Raw genomic sequence first — 16,372 nt, forward strand, 5'->3', positions numbered from 1 at the left:
AAACTGAGAGCGTGCAGAGATATGGGGGAGGGTAAAGCAACCTGTGCTATATTTACTAATATTATAATTTCAATCTGCCTGTATAATCTGATAATTAGGACCCTACCAAATTCATAGTCCATTTTGGTCATTTTTACAGTCAAACGATTTTAAAAATAGTAAATTTCAGATAATTAAAAATGAAAATTCACAGTGTTGTAACTAGAGCCCTGCAAATCTGTGTGTATCCGCTTTATAGCCGTGGACCATTTCTGCGGATAGTAGCACAGATGCAGATACAAATTTTGTATCCCTGTAGTGCTCTGATGGTAAGAACCCAGTGCGTAGGTGTGAAGAACTGGTGCGGATCCTCCACCTGCCCTGGGTGAGGGACCTGGGGGGCAGGGACATGGGCCTGGGGCTGCTTGGGCCCCAGGGCCAGGGTAGGTGGAGGATCTGCTGCTGTTCCCCACAGCCACCCGCCCATCTCTTATTGTGGCCAGGCTGCAGCTCCGAGCCGCCTCGAGCCGGGTCGGGGAGAGCTGCGCTGGCAGCTGTGGGGAGCCTGGGTCCCTCCACCTGCCCTGGGTGGAGGGGCTGTAGGGCAGGGATACTTGGCGGGGAGGCTGGGGGGCAGGAACACTAGGCAGGGGCTGCTCGGGCTCCCTGCCCAGGGCAGGTGGAGGGTCTGCTGCGGCTCCGCACAGCTGCCCGCTTCGCTCTTATCATGGCAGGGCTGCAGCTCTGAGCTGCCCTTCGCCCTGCCCCCCCCCCCCTGCTGGAGCTGGGTTGGGGAAAGCCGCGCTGGCAGCTGTGGTGAGCCTGGGTCCCTGGGTGGGGGGTTGGAGAGCAAGGACACTGGGTGGGGCAGGCTGGGGGAACAGGGACACTGAGCGGGGAGGCGGGGGGGCAGAGGCAGGGGGTGGGGGAGCAGGGATACGAGCTGGGGGCTGCTCGGGCTTCCCACCCGGGGCAGGTAGAGGGGCTGTCGTGGCTCCCCACTGCTACCAGTGTTGCTCTCCCTAACCTGACTCTGGCCGGGGAGGGGAGTGGCTCGGAGCCACAGCCCAACAGGGTAAAAGCTGGGCAGGCAGCTGTGGGGAGCCATGGCGGACCCTCCACCTGCCTGCTGCGCAGGGTGGGACTGAGAGCAGCCCACGGCCGTGTCCCCATCCCCCAGGCTCCACTCCTGGCTGAGGGCAAGTGGAGGGTGCACAACTCTGTGTATCTGTTCAGGGCTCTAGTTGCAACTTTAGGGGTTCTGACCCAAAAGGAGGGTGTGGGGGGCTCACAGGGTTATTGTAGGGGGGTCGCGCTATTGCTACCCTTACTTCAGCACTGCTGCCTTCAGAGCTAGGCCCTTGGCCACCCGCCGCCACTCTCAGGCCACCCAGCTCTGAAGGCAGCAGCGCAGAAGTAAGGGGGCATGGTTAGGTATTGCCACCCTTACTTCTGCACTGCTGCTGGCGGGCTGCTGCCTTTAGAGCTTTGCACTGGCCAGCAACCGCCGTTCTCCAAGCACCCAACTCTGAAGGCAGCATGGAAATTAGGGTGGCAATATCACGACCCCCCCCCAAACCCTTTTTGGGTCAGGACCCCAGTTTGAGGAACGCTGGTCTCCCCCGTGAAATCTGTTTAGTACAGGAGAGTAAAAGTACTGATAATACTGATAATACACTACAACTTGTGTGTGAAATGTTTTTATACCTCCCCATAATTAATCCATTTTTGTCAAATAATGTCATTCTTCTTCTTCATTATTTGGTTTACTGTAGCACCCAGGAGTCTCAGTCATGGCCCAACACCCTGTTGTGCTAGGTGCTATACAAACAGAACCAAAATATTCCAGTCCTGCCTCAGAGAGTTTACACACTAAGTATAAAACAAGAGACAACAGATGGATAAAGACAGACTACTGGGGGAACAACAGGAACCAATGAGACGATATTGGTGAGTAAGACAGCCAATAGTCTCAGCACACCAGCATCCTAACTGTTGTAAGTTTCTTGTAGGTTCAATATTATGTAATTGTGGAATAAAGTACCACATAGCTTAGGCGCCACAAAGATTTATCTGCATATGGATAAATCTCTGTGGAACCTAGGCTATGCAGGATCTCTGCAGGATCAAGGCATCCTTAACTCTTTCTCTTAGGGGAAAGAATTAAAGATGATAAAGAAGGGAATTGGAAGAGAGACAGAGAACAGAAATTTAGGCATCTCATTTAGGATTTTTCTGAGTTATAGCTGTATAAATCAGATATTGATGTATTTTATTATTACTTGAATTTATTGCATTTAATGTTAATTTTATATTATATTAGGTCATAGTGTCTTGTATAAGCCTAAGATATCATAGTGATCTGGAGTTCAAATTTATCCAGGTACTACTGAATGAAATACCTACTCCAAGGCCCAAATTAACCACTGTGCACTTGCACCAGGCCCCCATCTGAGAAGGCCCCTTGACTACCAGGAAACCCCTCCCCACACACATACACAACATAAAATAATAATGATTTTAAAAACTCTCAAAACTTACACGCCACAGGCCAGAGTAGGGCATTGGAGGGGAAGGCCCCACCTGCATGCTAAGGCTATGTCGACACTGCACTTTCATCAGTAAAACTTTTGTCGGTTAGGGGTGTGAAAAAAACACAAAGTTTTACCCACAAAAAGCACCGTTGTGGACAGCGCTATGTTGTTGGGAGACACTCTCCCGCCAACAAAGCTACTGCCGCTTGTTGGGGGTGGTTTTATTTTGTTGGCAGGAGAGCTCTCTCTTGCAGACAAAGAGCATGCCTTACAGCAGCACGGCTGGGGTGTGCAGTGTAGACGTATCCTAAGGCAAGAGACAACAGGCTGGAGCAGCAAGCCAGCCCAGCCCTGCAGGACAGGAGTCGCTGTGGAGTGACCCTTGAGTGGCCTCCCTTACAACCCCATCCCCTGGAGCCTCTCACACCTCCTTGGGGGCAGGAACTTCCCCCCCCCCCCCCAGACCTCCCACCCCAGGGAAGGTGGGAGGCCCCCAGTTTCCATAGTGCACAGGCCCCAAAATTCTTTAATGTGACTCTGAAAATACAACTCCTGTAATTTTAGATTAACTCTTCTCGTATACAGTTTTAAAGAGATCAATCACTAATGCAGTCTGAATATTTCAAAGACACATGACTGGTAATCCAAACATAATTAAGTATACAGAAAAAGAAAGGGGTTTTAATTCTTATGAGTCTCCTGGTATTCTAAGCAAGCAATTTTAAAGGGGTGTAATACAAAATGCCCTGATGGAAGTTAGGTATTTCAATCCGCTATATTGTACCTCTAAGGAGTACTGCCTCAGAACTTTATAATAAACCATTGTTTTTTAAACAGTAATATATAAAAATAGATTACAGTGAGTATATTTCTTTAGCTCACTGGGGAACACAACTGTTTTACCACTCCAAATACAGAGTTTCTACCAAGATTTCAGGAAAGAGTAGTGGCAAATCAACAAATGATCTCACTGTGCTCGTCAAAAGTGGAGGAAGCTTGAAAATCATAAATACAGTTTTCATAGTTTAATATAATACCAAACTAAGTAAATAAAGATGAAACAGTATTTCAGGGAAAGGAATAAAAGGTAGAATAAGGCCATTACCGTTTCTTTTTTTGGATTGTACAGTATCCTTGGTCTGCAGGTGGTGATCCCATCAATTAGAGTTGTACACACAAACTGAAAGTAACATATAGCCTTCTAGGCTCATGTAAATCAGTAGTTAAAAATATGAGGAAAGGGAAGGAAAAAGGCAACAAAAAGAAAAAAACTTTTGGTATGCATTTCTGTGATGCTTTGGAATGAAAAACTCATCATTTTTAGAAGAATTACAATATTAAACTGAGTAAGTGGCCGACTGTGCTGGAAAGTCAAGCAGCCAGGTGACTAGCTACTATTTTTTGAAACCTTTCCCATGTTAATTGTCAAAATCTGGCAAGTGCATCTGAGATTAAATTTTGGCCCAAGGGAGCTAAATTTTCTCTTAGACAAGCAACTCACATGCTTGCCAACTTTAATTGACTGGCCAACCTGTTATACAGGATTTGCTCTGCAATTTTTATTGCTGTCTAGCTATTACAATTTAGACCTTGAAAACTGTAAAGAGGGATTGGACAGTTCAAGGGATTGGCAATGGAATGTGGACATTTCACTTCTAGATCACTCAGTCCAGTCCAGTTGTGACAAAATGTAGTTAACCCTCCAAATGCTGTATAGTAGTTTATGTGAAATGTGGTTTCTGTTCAATTTCTATTGGATTCATGTTCAGATCTCTCTCACACACACACACATTCTCTCTCTCTCTCAGTCCTTAACTTTTCTACTAACTTGGAGAATTGCCTTCTCCCTAAAAGTGGTCCCTCAAGATCAGGGACTGACCAAAGCAGGGGAAGCTTCCACTGCTGCTGCCACCCATGCTTGGCCTCTGTATATTCCACAGTTATGTAACCACTGAATTTGCTGCAGAATTCACTCTTTTCCATACAGTTGTGCTCCAGAATCTCAATTTTCATTTACAAATATATTTAGCTATCTCTCACAACTGTGAAAATAACTTGGATAGCATGGACCAGGTGTAAATCTTTCTGAATTTTGGAAACGGCCTAAACATTAGGTCTAAAAGACCTAAAACATTAGGTCTATACTGTCCAATTAATCTCAATAGCATGTTCACTCTGAAAACTAATTATGGTGACATGAATGTCAACACTGTTAACTATTTCAATGCAAATGATTTTGGCCCTGATCCTGTGAAACATCTACCAACATACTTAACTTTAAACTTTTATTCATATGCTCACAGTATTTAGCTCCAACTTATTGCAGACACTTGGTGTTTTGGGCACTCTGTATTATGTTTGTGGGGGGAGGGATAACTCAGTGGTTTGAGCGTTGGCCTGCTAAACCCAGGGTTGTGAGTTCAATCCTTGAGGGGGCCACTTAGGGATCTGGGGCAAAAATCAGTACTTGGTCCTGCTAGTGAAGGCAGGGGACTGGACTCAATGACCTTTCAAGGTCCCTTCCAGTTCTAGGAGATGGGATATCTCCATTAATTTATTTATTTATTTATTTATTTATCACTAAATTCATGTATAGATTTTTTTTTTAAAAAGTTTTTCCACTTCAGGTTTCTCCATTGCTATGAAGTACAGAGCATCAGCATAGGAAGTACTCTTTTAGAAAATAACAGCACATATTTTCAATGTTTTGTACAAATGTTAAACTAAGTGAATGTAAACATTCGTCATTTTGAATTTAAAATATTTATGTTTATCAGGACAAAATAAATTAGTTGAACTTCACCTCTCCCTATATCTACTTCAACAAAGAATCCACATACGTATCATAGTTAGACTTTGAACCTGCATGTGCTTAATTTTACATGCATGAGTACATTGACTTCAATGGGGCTACTCAGAGTGTGTAAAGTTAAGCCCATGTGTAAATCTTTACAGGATCAGGGCCTTAAATTATTAAAGCTTTCTGGGCATATCAAAGAGTACTTGGGCAAGGACAATTAAAAAAACCAGCCAGTCTAAAGAGAAAAGTTTTCAAACAGCAATTTATGTTTTTTATTTCATTGAACCAATTAATGAAATCAGTTGACTTAATGAAATTATTTCAATCTAGCTAAAAGAAAGAAAGTGTTCAAGTGCATTCTGTATAAGAGACTCAAATAAGTAAAAATTGTTGAGTCTTGTGTTTTGTTGCCAATAAAGCTTTTACAAGTGAAAGCAAAAGCATTGCCAGGAATACATTTGGTGCTTACTCTGCTTTCCATCCTTTTTTGATTTTCATACATTGCAAATCTATAGTGTCGTTGCTCAAAACAGAGAAGGCCACCCACTCACTTTTAATCAATGAGAAACCAGCACTTGTGAAAGCAGTACTGGAAATGTGAAAACAGGAAGAGACCAGTGTGTCATTGGCAAGCCGAACTGTAGAGCAAGATTTAGCAAGTTCATCTCTAACGTCCCCTCAGAGCACACAGTACCTCATGAACTCACTCACTAGACCTGCACACAGTAAACAACTTGGAACTCAGTTTATCTATCTGGAAGGGATGAAGAATTGAACCAGAACTGCTGGGATTTGAAATTATGCTTCCTGGAGTCTAGGTAATTCAAACCAGAGGCTTTCTAGAGGGATTTTTTTTTTTTTAACTACAGTATTGAATAGCAAAGTGGATGGTAATTATGTGTGACTTCTGGACTGGGCTGGTTTAAATTATTTTCAGGATTGAGTGGGCATCTTTCATTGTGGTGTGGAGGCACAGCTGCACCAAATGGAAACTTTTTTTTTTTAAAAAGACACCTAGCTAGAAAATGATTAGGTTTTTCTGAGGGGATAATTGGGGTGGGGGATTTCTCTGCCCCTGTAGCTTTCCCTTTGCTGCTCTTCAGGGTGCTGGGGAAGGAAATTGTCATCATTCTGATCCTACGTGTGTGTGTTAGTTAAAGTGCCCCTTAACCTTCCTCCCAGCAGGATTTCTGGGTGTATGTGTGTGGGGGAATGGGATCACTGTCCTTCCTGTACAGCCCCTTGCCCCACTGGGAGGCTCTCCCTAGCCCCACCCATCCCCTCTTTGTGTGTGTGTGTGTGGGAAGAGGGGGGGGTTCACTGCCCCCACCCTCCGTTTGGGGGCGGGAGTATCACACCCCATCCGCACCCCGTCCCCCTTGGGGCTGGGGGCATCAGTCATTAGGTGCCCCCCCATACGGCTGTGACCAAGTAATCGACCCTCTCAGTCTCCCTTTTATAGCCCCCTATGCCCGAGGGGAGGGGGCTGCTGGGGAGAACAGCCGAGCGCTCCCCTCCCCCGTGCTTAATGCGCGTAGCTTACAACATAGCTCCCCGCCTCCCCCGGCTGCGGTTCCTCGCGCCCCCGGAGCTCGGGATGACGGTTGGCGGCGGCTCCTCGCGCTCAGCCCCTTCCGCTGGGGGGTTCCCCGCGAGCCGAGCTCACTGGCAGGTCCTGCAGCGGCTGCTGCGCACTCGCATCACGGGCCACATCATCAAGGGGCTGCCCGTGCCCTGCCCTCCCATTCCCTTCGTGCGGGCTCCGCGCCTGCTCAGTGGGAGCGCCGCTCACCCTGCACGGGAGCTGTCACCGCTGCAGCCGGGCTGGTCCGGGCGAAGAGCGGGCAGCGATCCCGGGCAGCGATCGGCCATGGCGAGGGGCTGCGGGCTGCCGGCGCCACCATCGCCCAGGTAAGGGGGCATCGGGGGCGACAGGGTCCCTGAGGGGCAGGAGCGGAGCCGAGCACGGGCAGGAGAAGCCCGGGACCCGCCGCGGGGAGGGAGGCGCGGCCGGGATCGGGGTCCGGGGAGGATGCTGCTCCGAGCAGGAAAGTTTCTAAATAAGTGAATGAGAAGAACAACACAGCGCCCCCGACCCCCATCTGCTCTCCCCGCCGCCCCCTCCCCCATCCACCGCTCATACTCCCCCCACCGCTACCCATCTACTCCCCCCCACAGCCCCTCCCCCATCCGCTACCCATCTACTCCCCCCCACCCCCTCCCCATCCACTCCCCCCCAGCCCCTCCCCCATCCACTCCCCACCTACTTCCCCCCCACCCCCTCCCCCATCCTCCGCTCATACTCCCCCCACCGCTACCCATCTACTCCCCCCCCAGTCCCTCCCCCATCCGCTACCCATCTACTCCCCCCCACCCCCTCCCCCATCCACTCCCCACCTACTTCCCCCCACCCCCTCCCCCATCCTCCGCTCATACTCCCCCCACCGCTACCCATCTACTCCCCCCCACAGCCCCTCCCCCATCCGCTACCCATCTACTCCCCCCCACCCCCTCCCCATCCACTCCCCCCCAGCCCCTCCCCCATCCACTCCCCACCTACTTCCCCCCCACCCCCTCCCCCATCCTCCGCTCATACTCCCCCCACCGCTACCCATCTACTCCCCCCCACAGCCCCTCCCCCATCCGCTACCCATCTACTCCCCCCCACCCCCTCCCCATCCACTCCCCCCCAGCCCCTCCCCCATCCACTCCCCACCTACTTCCCCCCCACCCCCTCCCCCATCCTCCGCTCATACTCCCCCCACCGCTACCCATCTACTCCCCCCCACAGCCCCTCCCCCATCCGCTACCCATCTACTCCCCCCCACCCCCTCCCCATCCACTCCCCCCCAGCCCCTCCCCCATCCACTCCCCACCTACTTCCCCCCCACCCCCTCCCCCATCCTCCGCTCATACTCCCCCCACCGCTACCCATCTACTCCCCCCCCAGTCCCTCCCCCATCCTCCGCTCATACTCCCCCCACCGCTACCCATCTACTCCCCCCCAGTCCCTCCCCCATCCTCCGCTCATACTCCCCCCACCGCTACCCATCTACTCCCCCCCCAGTCCCTCCCCCATCCTCCGCTCATACTCCCCCCACCGCTACCCATCTACTCCCCCCCCAGTCCCTCCCCCATCCACCGCTCATACTCCCCCCACCGCCCCTCCTCCATCCGCTACCCATCTCCCCCAATAACCCCCCTTTACCCCCTTACCCATCCGCCTCTCATCTACTCCCCCTCCCCTATCTGCCGCCCATCTACTCCCCCCTTTGCCCCCTTTCCCATCCCACCTCTCATCTACTCTCCCTCCCCCATCTGCCGCCCATCTACTTTCCCCACTCCCCTCCCCCATCCGCTGCCCATCTACTCCCCCCACAGCTCCTCCCCCATCCGCCGCCCATCTACTCCCCCAAACCCCCCTCCCCCATCTGCCTCTCATCTACTCCCCCTCCCCCATCCGCCACCCATCTACTTCCCACTTTGCCCCCTTTCCCATCCGCCGCCCATCTACTCCCCCCACAGCTCCTCTCCCATCTGCCACCCATCTACTCCCCCTCCCCCATCCACTGCTCATCTACTCCCCCCATAGCCCCTCCCCATTCACCGCCTCTCTAGCTCTGTAAGCCCCTCCCTCATCCACCACCTATCTACCCCCACATCATCCCCTTCCCCACACAGCCTGTCTACCCCCCACCCTCCCATATCCACCACCGTCTACTCCACATTGTCCCCCAAATCCATCGCCCATCTACCCAACACAGCCTCCTCCCCTCATCCACCATCCCCTCCCCTCCCCTCATCTACTACCCGTTTTAAACCGAAGTATTGTTTAATACTAACAGTAGGAATAAACCATAAGAGAAAGGATTTTAAAACAACAAAAGATATGTTTGCATGTCTGTTTTACCTAGAGTCCTACCATTCCCATAGATGCCCTAAGCTGGCCTTGCTTTCCTACTCACCCCTAACCTCTGAACTCTGGGTGCTAGTCTGTTTCCCTTAACTGTCTTTCCCCCTGCTTGCAGGAGTGTGCCTTTTAAAAAACTAGTCCGAGTTCTTTGTTCGCTCAGTTTGCAGACTTTTTGGCTACACTAGTTCAAAACCAGATTGCTAGACTCAGTGGGAAGTTGAACCTGTTCCCTCAGGGTCAGTTGCTCTCCCATTGTCCTGTAACAACCCTCCAGTGTTTGCTGGGGTGGGAGGGTCTTACTGAAAGTCATTGTTTTCACCTTCCTGTCGGTTTTCCAACAGCCCTGTTGATTTAGTCCAGTGTGCTCTTACAGTAACCATCCCAATGGACAGGTCAGGACAAATAGTAATTTACAAGCCTTAGTATGAATTACCGAGATTCTGCTGTATATACACAAAAGAACAAAACAAAAAGAAATACACACATACAATCTGCTTGATCTTCTGACTCCTACAAAAATATGGGCCCAGTGAGTTTAAGGACTGTTGCATTACTTAGTGTATGAACTGGGGACATCAGATATCGCTTTCACTTTCTAATATACTTGCTATAATTTAGATTTGATATAATGAAATCAGACAATTTTTATGACATTTGTCTTTAGCCATGGAAATGACTATATGATTGTATGCAGTGTTATTATAGCCAGGTGGGTTCCAGAATCGGAGAGAGACAAGGTAGGTGAGATAATATCTTTTATTGGACTAACTTCTGTTTGTGTAAGGGAAAAGCTTGCAAGCTATACAGAGCTCTTCCTTAAGTCTGGGGAAGGTAACCAATGTGTCTATGTTAAATACAAGGTGGGATGAATTGTTAAGCATAAGGGGTCACACATGCTGTAGGACAGTGGTTCTCAACCAGGGTCGGCGCCCCCTGAGGGGCCACGAGCAGGTTTAGGGGGTCCGGTCTGCCAAGCAGGGCCAGCATTAGACTCGCTGGGACCCCAGGCAGAAAGCCAAAGCCCCACCACCTGGGGCTGAAGCCTGAGCAGTGTAGCTTCGCAGGGGCTCCTGTTGCACGAAATTGCCCTGCTTGCTATCCCCTAATACAGGCCCTGGCTTTTATATGCAGAAAACCAGTTGTTGTGGCACAGGTGGGCTGAGGAGTTTTTATAGCATGTTGGGGTGGGGTGGGGGGGCGGGCAGGAAGAGGGACAGAAAGAAAAAGGTTGAGAACCCCTGCTGTAGGAAACCATTTAAAATGAAGTGGGCAATTAAGGGTTAGCAGGCAGTAATGTGTATTACAAATTTGTTGAAATGATCCATAAAACCGTGCTCTGTTAAGTCTGTGGTTTTTAGTATTCCACAAAGTTAATAATTTAAATTCCCAGGCTCGTCTTTTGAAGGTATTATGCAATTTTCCTTTGACGACAGAACTAAAAAGTAAGATATGGAGTGATCACTTTGTGAAGTGTTCGCCAACAAGTGATATGAAATTTTTGTCTTCAGTCATTTTTCTGTGTGAGTTCAGGTCCAGCCCACAATATTTTGGCACCTGAGGTGGGGAGCTCAAATGATGCCCCCATGCCCCCTCACTTGGGCCAAAACTTTGAAAGGTCTCAATTCTGCCTTCTTCCTGTTCTTCTCCTCTAGTGGTACTGCTCTGCTACCTACCCCAATAATGGAGAACTAACAACTTAAAATGCCTTGTTCAAAAATTTTAAGTAACACTTAACTTTCAAATGCCTGAACAGCAAACGTAACTTTTCTTGTCTCCATAGTAAACACTGGCATTTTTATCTGTTTGAATAATCAAAGTGATGCTTTCTGTGCCTTTTTGGTTGCAAAGATTTGAACTGCTTCCTGCTGAAGGTCCGGGCCATACAGTCTGGGCCAGCTCATGCTCTATTGAGATGGTTGCAAGGCCGACCAGCCTCTCCTGTCATAACATTATCCTCTGTAATGGCAACTATGGCATCATCTATCGTCCCAATTTGGTGTTTGATAGGCTTTATCGCCTCCACTCTCCTTTCCCATCGTGTGGCACTCAGTGGTTTCAGTGTCAGAGAGGATGTTCCCAGATGTTGCTACAAAATTTGCCATCAATGAGTTGATGCAGAGAAAAATACATAGATGCTTTGAATGACATTAAAAAATTCAGCAGCCCCACTAGAAGCTGATGGTGCATCACTGACCACCAAGTTCAATGAATGAAAACTGCATGGGACAAAAAAAGCTTGAGGGTTTAACTCTCGGATCCGTGTCTGTACTCCTCTGTTCTTTCCTCTCATGTTGGCACCATTATCGTAGCCCTGACCTCTCACGTCAGCTATTGCAATTCCCATATCTTCCAGCTTTTTAAGAAGCACATTTGTCATACCAGCTCCTGTAGTATCATCAGTGTCAATAAATTCTAGAAAATGCTCCCTGACAGTCACCATTGCTGGGACATTTTCATTAGGTTCTGTTGTTGTTACAAAACACACCATTAAAGTCATTTGTTCCATATGGCTGATGTCAGGTGTGCCGTCCAGAAAAACAGAGTAATATCTTGCTGACTTCAGATCTGCCACAATCTTCTGTTTGACTTTTGTTGCCAGTAACTATATGATCTTATTTTGAATTGTTTTTCCAAGGTAGTGGTGTGTGTACATTTCTTGGGTGGTGACTCTTCTTAGATGCTCCTGGAGTACAGCATCAAACTCAGCCATCAGCTCCACAATTTTAAGGAAGTTTCCATTGTTTGGCACATACAAATGATCTGAAGTGCCACACAGTGCTAGGTTTTGGGTAGCAAGCATTTTCACAATGGCAATGAGCTTTTTCAGAACATTTTGCCAGTAAAGAGACTCTGATTCAATCTTCTCTTGATGCTGATCATCTATGGTGGCCTTTAACCTTAGTCTCATCTCAAGCTCTTTCCACCTATGGAATGCTCTCTGGTGATTTGCTGCCTTCTCATGGCATGCCAGATTTTTCCTTTGTTCCCATAGAACCCAATGTGGCTGGAACATTAGACTGGAAGAGTTTGCAACAAAAACAGTATGCAGCATTCTGGGTTTTTAAGTACATAAGCCATGGCCTTTCCACTTTGTCACCATTGGGGATTTTACGCCAGCAATGTGTTGAATGGAAACTTCTATTTTCATTGTCTTTAGGGAACATGAAGTTTTTCACTTGCTGCGGCCCATGCAGTACAAGGAAGTCCCTCATGCTACTGCTCAAGTGGGTCCACAGTCCTGGTCATCTAGATTTAAGAAACTAAACTCAGCAGCAGCTGTTGGTGAGGTTGAGGAGTTATTTGAAGGCCAGAAGAGGGGGGAAACTGTCCTTACCAAATGTAAGAGGCCAGTGTTTACCACATGGAAAACAATACACAGTAAACAACATACCCTGATTCTCATCAAGCTAACTGATCCTTTTTAAGACTGGCAAGTTAAACCATAATTTAGGATAGCTTTATACTTTGGCAAAAATACTAAAATTAAACTTTTCTTTTGTAGTTCCCATATGTAATATTTAGATAAACTTACATAGGCAAGATTTTGTGGTTTGCAGTGGTAGAGTTTCTTAGATAGGTATGTGTACTTTACTGTGTTTATCCTGTTGTATGTTAGTTATGGTTGTGTTACAAAGCACATTCAAAGGATATATACTGTAAGAGCAATGCAAACATGTAGTACAAAAGTACTTACTTTGTGATCTTACCATTATTTTTAAATTACCTGTAAACTTTTTTTTAAAAAATTGGGCCTGTATCCATCTTCGATTTTTTTTTTTTAATCCATTGGCTCAAGAGACCGATTCTAGATTTAAAATGTTAAAAAAGTGTAATTTAGGCCCTAATTCAGCAAAGCCCTTTCAGAACGAGCTTAAATACTTTGAGGAATAGGGGTCTTATGCCTTATGTATTATCTGTAATACAGATAAAAGTTTAATATTACTATTTTACCAATGGGAAACTGAGGCATATAGAAGTTAAAGGCTGGATCTGCCCTTGGTGGTCAAATGTCTTCCAGAGGCATGCTAAGTGTGAACTCCTTGAAAGACAGTGCAGTCAGAAAGGATTGTGGAGAACATTGTATGCTATTTACAAAGCTGTATTATTAGATTTGCTCCTTTGCATTTATTTCCCCAAAACTATCCTCCTGAATCTTGGAAGGCTTGCTTCTAAGTGCCGGAGTCAACACAAATCTCATAGTTACATTAAATCTCCACTTTTATTTTGTGTCAGAGAAATATTTTAAAAGCAGCAGGTTAGTATATGGCAATATGATGCATTCTTATGAACTGGTTTGTAAAGTGGCTCTGCAAGATTCCCTCCTTTCCAATATGAAGTAGTCTGGGCACTTTCTGATAGATGAAAATGTATCAGGTTCTGGCATAAGTGAGTTTGTCTGTGCTGAGAAGAGATGGTGATTACTGCAAAAGTCCACAAGATCATTCAATATGTGGTCTTTTAATTTGATTAGCCAGACACTGAAAATGACTGGTATTTTAATTTATCATAGTCTTTGAGTTTGAAAAAAAAATTGTGTTAATGTGTTATGTACCGTGGGATCTACAGTTGTGTCTGATATTGTGAGCCCCCATTTGGTGGACCCTCATTTAAAAAAAGATAAAAATGTAATTAAAATTACATGGTAATTTGATTTCCAAATGTCTTCTGTATTTCTTCAACGCTTTAATTTTTTATACAGACCTCTATAGCTAAGAAGTTTGTCCCTCTGTTTAGTAGGTGTGATCTGGTGATTTTTTTAATGTGGGAAGCTCTCTGGCAAGGTGCAGGTGCAGCACTGGCTTTCAGTTAGCTTCTGGGTATATTTTAAGGTGTTGATAATGACCTACAATTACTTCATTGCTGTGGACTTGGTAGTCTGAGAAATCACCTATAATAAAGGTGTGACTTACAGGAGTGCTTGTAAAAGTCTGATCTTTGTTCTTTGCCCCTGGGCACATGACATTTACAAAAGTTAATATCCCTGCCATATGGCAGGGATCAGTCTATCTACTAATTCTTATAGCTCTTGTTATAACACTTCCTCTTCCTTTTTTAATGATATGCAAATAAAATGTTAACAAAAACAACTGCTAAATAATACCATCAATTAATAAAAGACACAAATAGAGACTTGAGGTAAGGATAGCTTGAACCCCCCCCTTGACAGATAAGAGGATTCTTCTTCTCTCTGGACATCTGTCAGTAATAGGGTGACCAGACAGCAAGTGTGAAAAATCGGGATGGGGGTGTGGGGTAACAGGAGCCTATATAAGAAAAAGACCCAAAAATCAGACTGTCCCTATAAAATCGGGACATCTGGTCACCCTAGTCAGTAACTCTCTCTGAACCTCAGTGGCTTTCTGATCACATTGCTACTTCAAAACAGTACCTTTTTTAGTGGTCTGTTGGAGGAGAATTATCAAAATGAGCTATTTGTATTGTGGTCTATTATTTGTTAGCCCATCTGGAATCTCATGGTGAGTAAACTGACTTACAGTATGTTGCTACTCAATGTGCTGTGCATAAGTTTAGGTTAAAAATGTTTAGTAGCCCCCTTGTAAGAGATATTTTGTCTCATTTAGTTCAAATAGGTCTGCACCAATTGGGGTCTGTTACTCTACCTTTTACCCCCCCCCACATAGCCTTTCTTCGTTTCCAGTTAATGGTTCTAAACAACACCTACATAGTGGTAGAGTTTGTCTAAAAGTTTGAGATGTGCTGGTTTAGTATTCTGTACTTCATCATTAGTGCAGCCTTCAAGACAAAAGGCCAAGTATTTTGTTAGGAAAAAGGTATGTGAATATTATCCACACTATTTCACAAAAGTTATTTAAGCTCTTAGTCATCCTGGCCAAACTCTTGTCCTCACCCTCTGTTTCCCATTGGTTGTCTGGATTCATATTTCTGGTACTCTTCCATACCATTTTAATTTCTAGTTGCATTAACACTTTAGTATATGAAATAAAACAACTCCCTCCCCCCATATAATAGTCTCTTACATAACAAAACAAAAATATACACAATTATAAGGAAAAATTATGTGGTTTGGAAAAAAATTAACTGAAGTTCTAGAGTAGTGAATCATTTTCATGAGCCATCATCATGGTTTCTTCACATTTGTACTTGTGGTAATATTTTTGAAACATATAATTAAAATACATGCCGGAGAAACCACAACCTATTCTGTCCCACTGTAGCAGCTGGGAAGTTTCATTATTAATTTCATTGGGAGCCTGATAAAACCTTTTATTTTTCAGACCTTTGTAACTTGGTGGTAGTGCTTGTGGCCTTTTCCAGTGTTCACTTTCCATCATGATTATTTTGTTCATCTCAATAATTAATTTAGTATAAAAGGTGTATGTAAGTAGTTTTCCGGGTTTTCTAATTATATTAAAATTGGATGAAGAGATCAGTTACACAGCTGAGCCTGAAAACATGTATTTTATCAAAATAAACTACAGATGTTCTGGTCTGAATTGACTTGTACCTCTAGAGATAATGGCTACAGTGAAAGTGAATCCAAAACTCAATGTGGGTAGAATTCTGCAAGTGTGTGTGCTCATGAGGCTGTAGATATTAATATTTGATTTAGTGGCAGAACGTTGATCATGAGCTATGGTCATCTTTAGACATGAGATGCATTCCACTATTCAGCAAATAACAGTACTTTGCTTTTGGATCATCCAGGAGCTCTGTGACTAGCATGTGGTATGCTTTGTTTGTTTTGTGATCTTGTTCATCTGTGTCTCTCACCACATTCCTCTTCTATATCATAGCATCTGTCTTCCTCCTTTCCCTTCACCCCCACCAGCTCCATTTGCCCGTGTCTGTGCTCTCGCCCTGTACAGTAAAAGTTCCCACCAGCTTTACTTACTCCTTTTCCCCTTTCCATCCTGATCATCTCCCCCCTTCCTCCGACTCACACAAACTTATGTTCCACATCTGCAGCATTCTCCTCACCTCTGACATTGGACCCCTTCCTTCTCTCTCTCTCCCCAAGTTATTACATGGGGGGTTGTGAGCTGTCAGCCTCCACCCCAAACCCCGCTTTGCATCCAGCATTTATAATGATGTTAAATATATTAAAAAGTGTTTTTAATTTATAAGGGGGGGGGGGTCACACTCAGAGGCTTGCTATGTGAAAGG

The 16,372-nt window shown here is 46.0% G+C and overlaps 1 protein-coding gene across 2 annotated transcripts in view; it reads left to right on the plus strand.

The window, feature by feature from the left end:
* The first annotated feature begins 5,163 nt into the window (after window positions 1–5,163).
* Window positions 5,164–16,372, plus strand: part of SLC41A2 (solute carrier family 41 member 2) — a 103,950-nt gene continuing 92,741 nt past the window's right edge. The window contains exon 1 of one of the 2 annotated variants that reach the window (XM_054032993.1): window positions 5,164–6,131. The gene's annotated coding sequence lies outside the window, so the exon portion shown is untranslated. Of the gene's footprint in view, window positions 6,132–7,063; window positions 7,225–16,372 lie in introns of those variants that run through there. The other variant, XM_054032985.1, reaches the window with a different exon arrangement.

The sequence above is a fragment of the Malaclemys terrapin genome, chromosome 1, assembly GCF_027887155.1.
Source record: "Malaclemys terrapin pileata isolate rMalTer1 chromosome 1, rMalTer1.hap1, whole genome shotgun sequence".
NCBI classification, from domain to species: domain Eukaryota; kingdom Metazoa; phylum Chordata; order Testudines; family Emydidae; genus Malaclemys; species Malaclemys terrapin.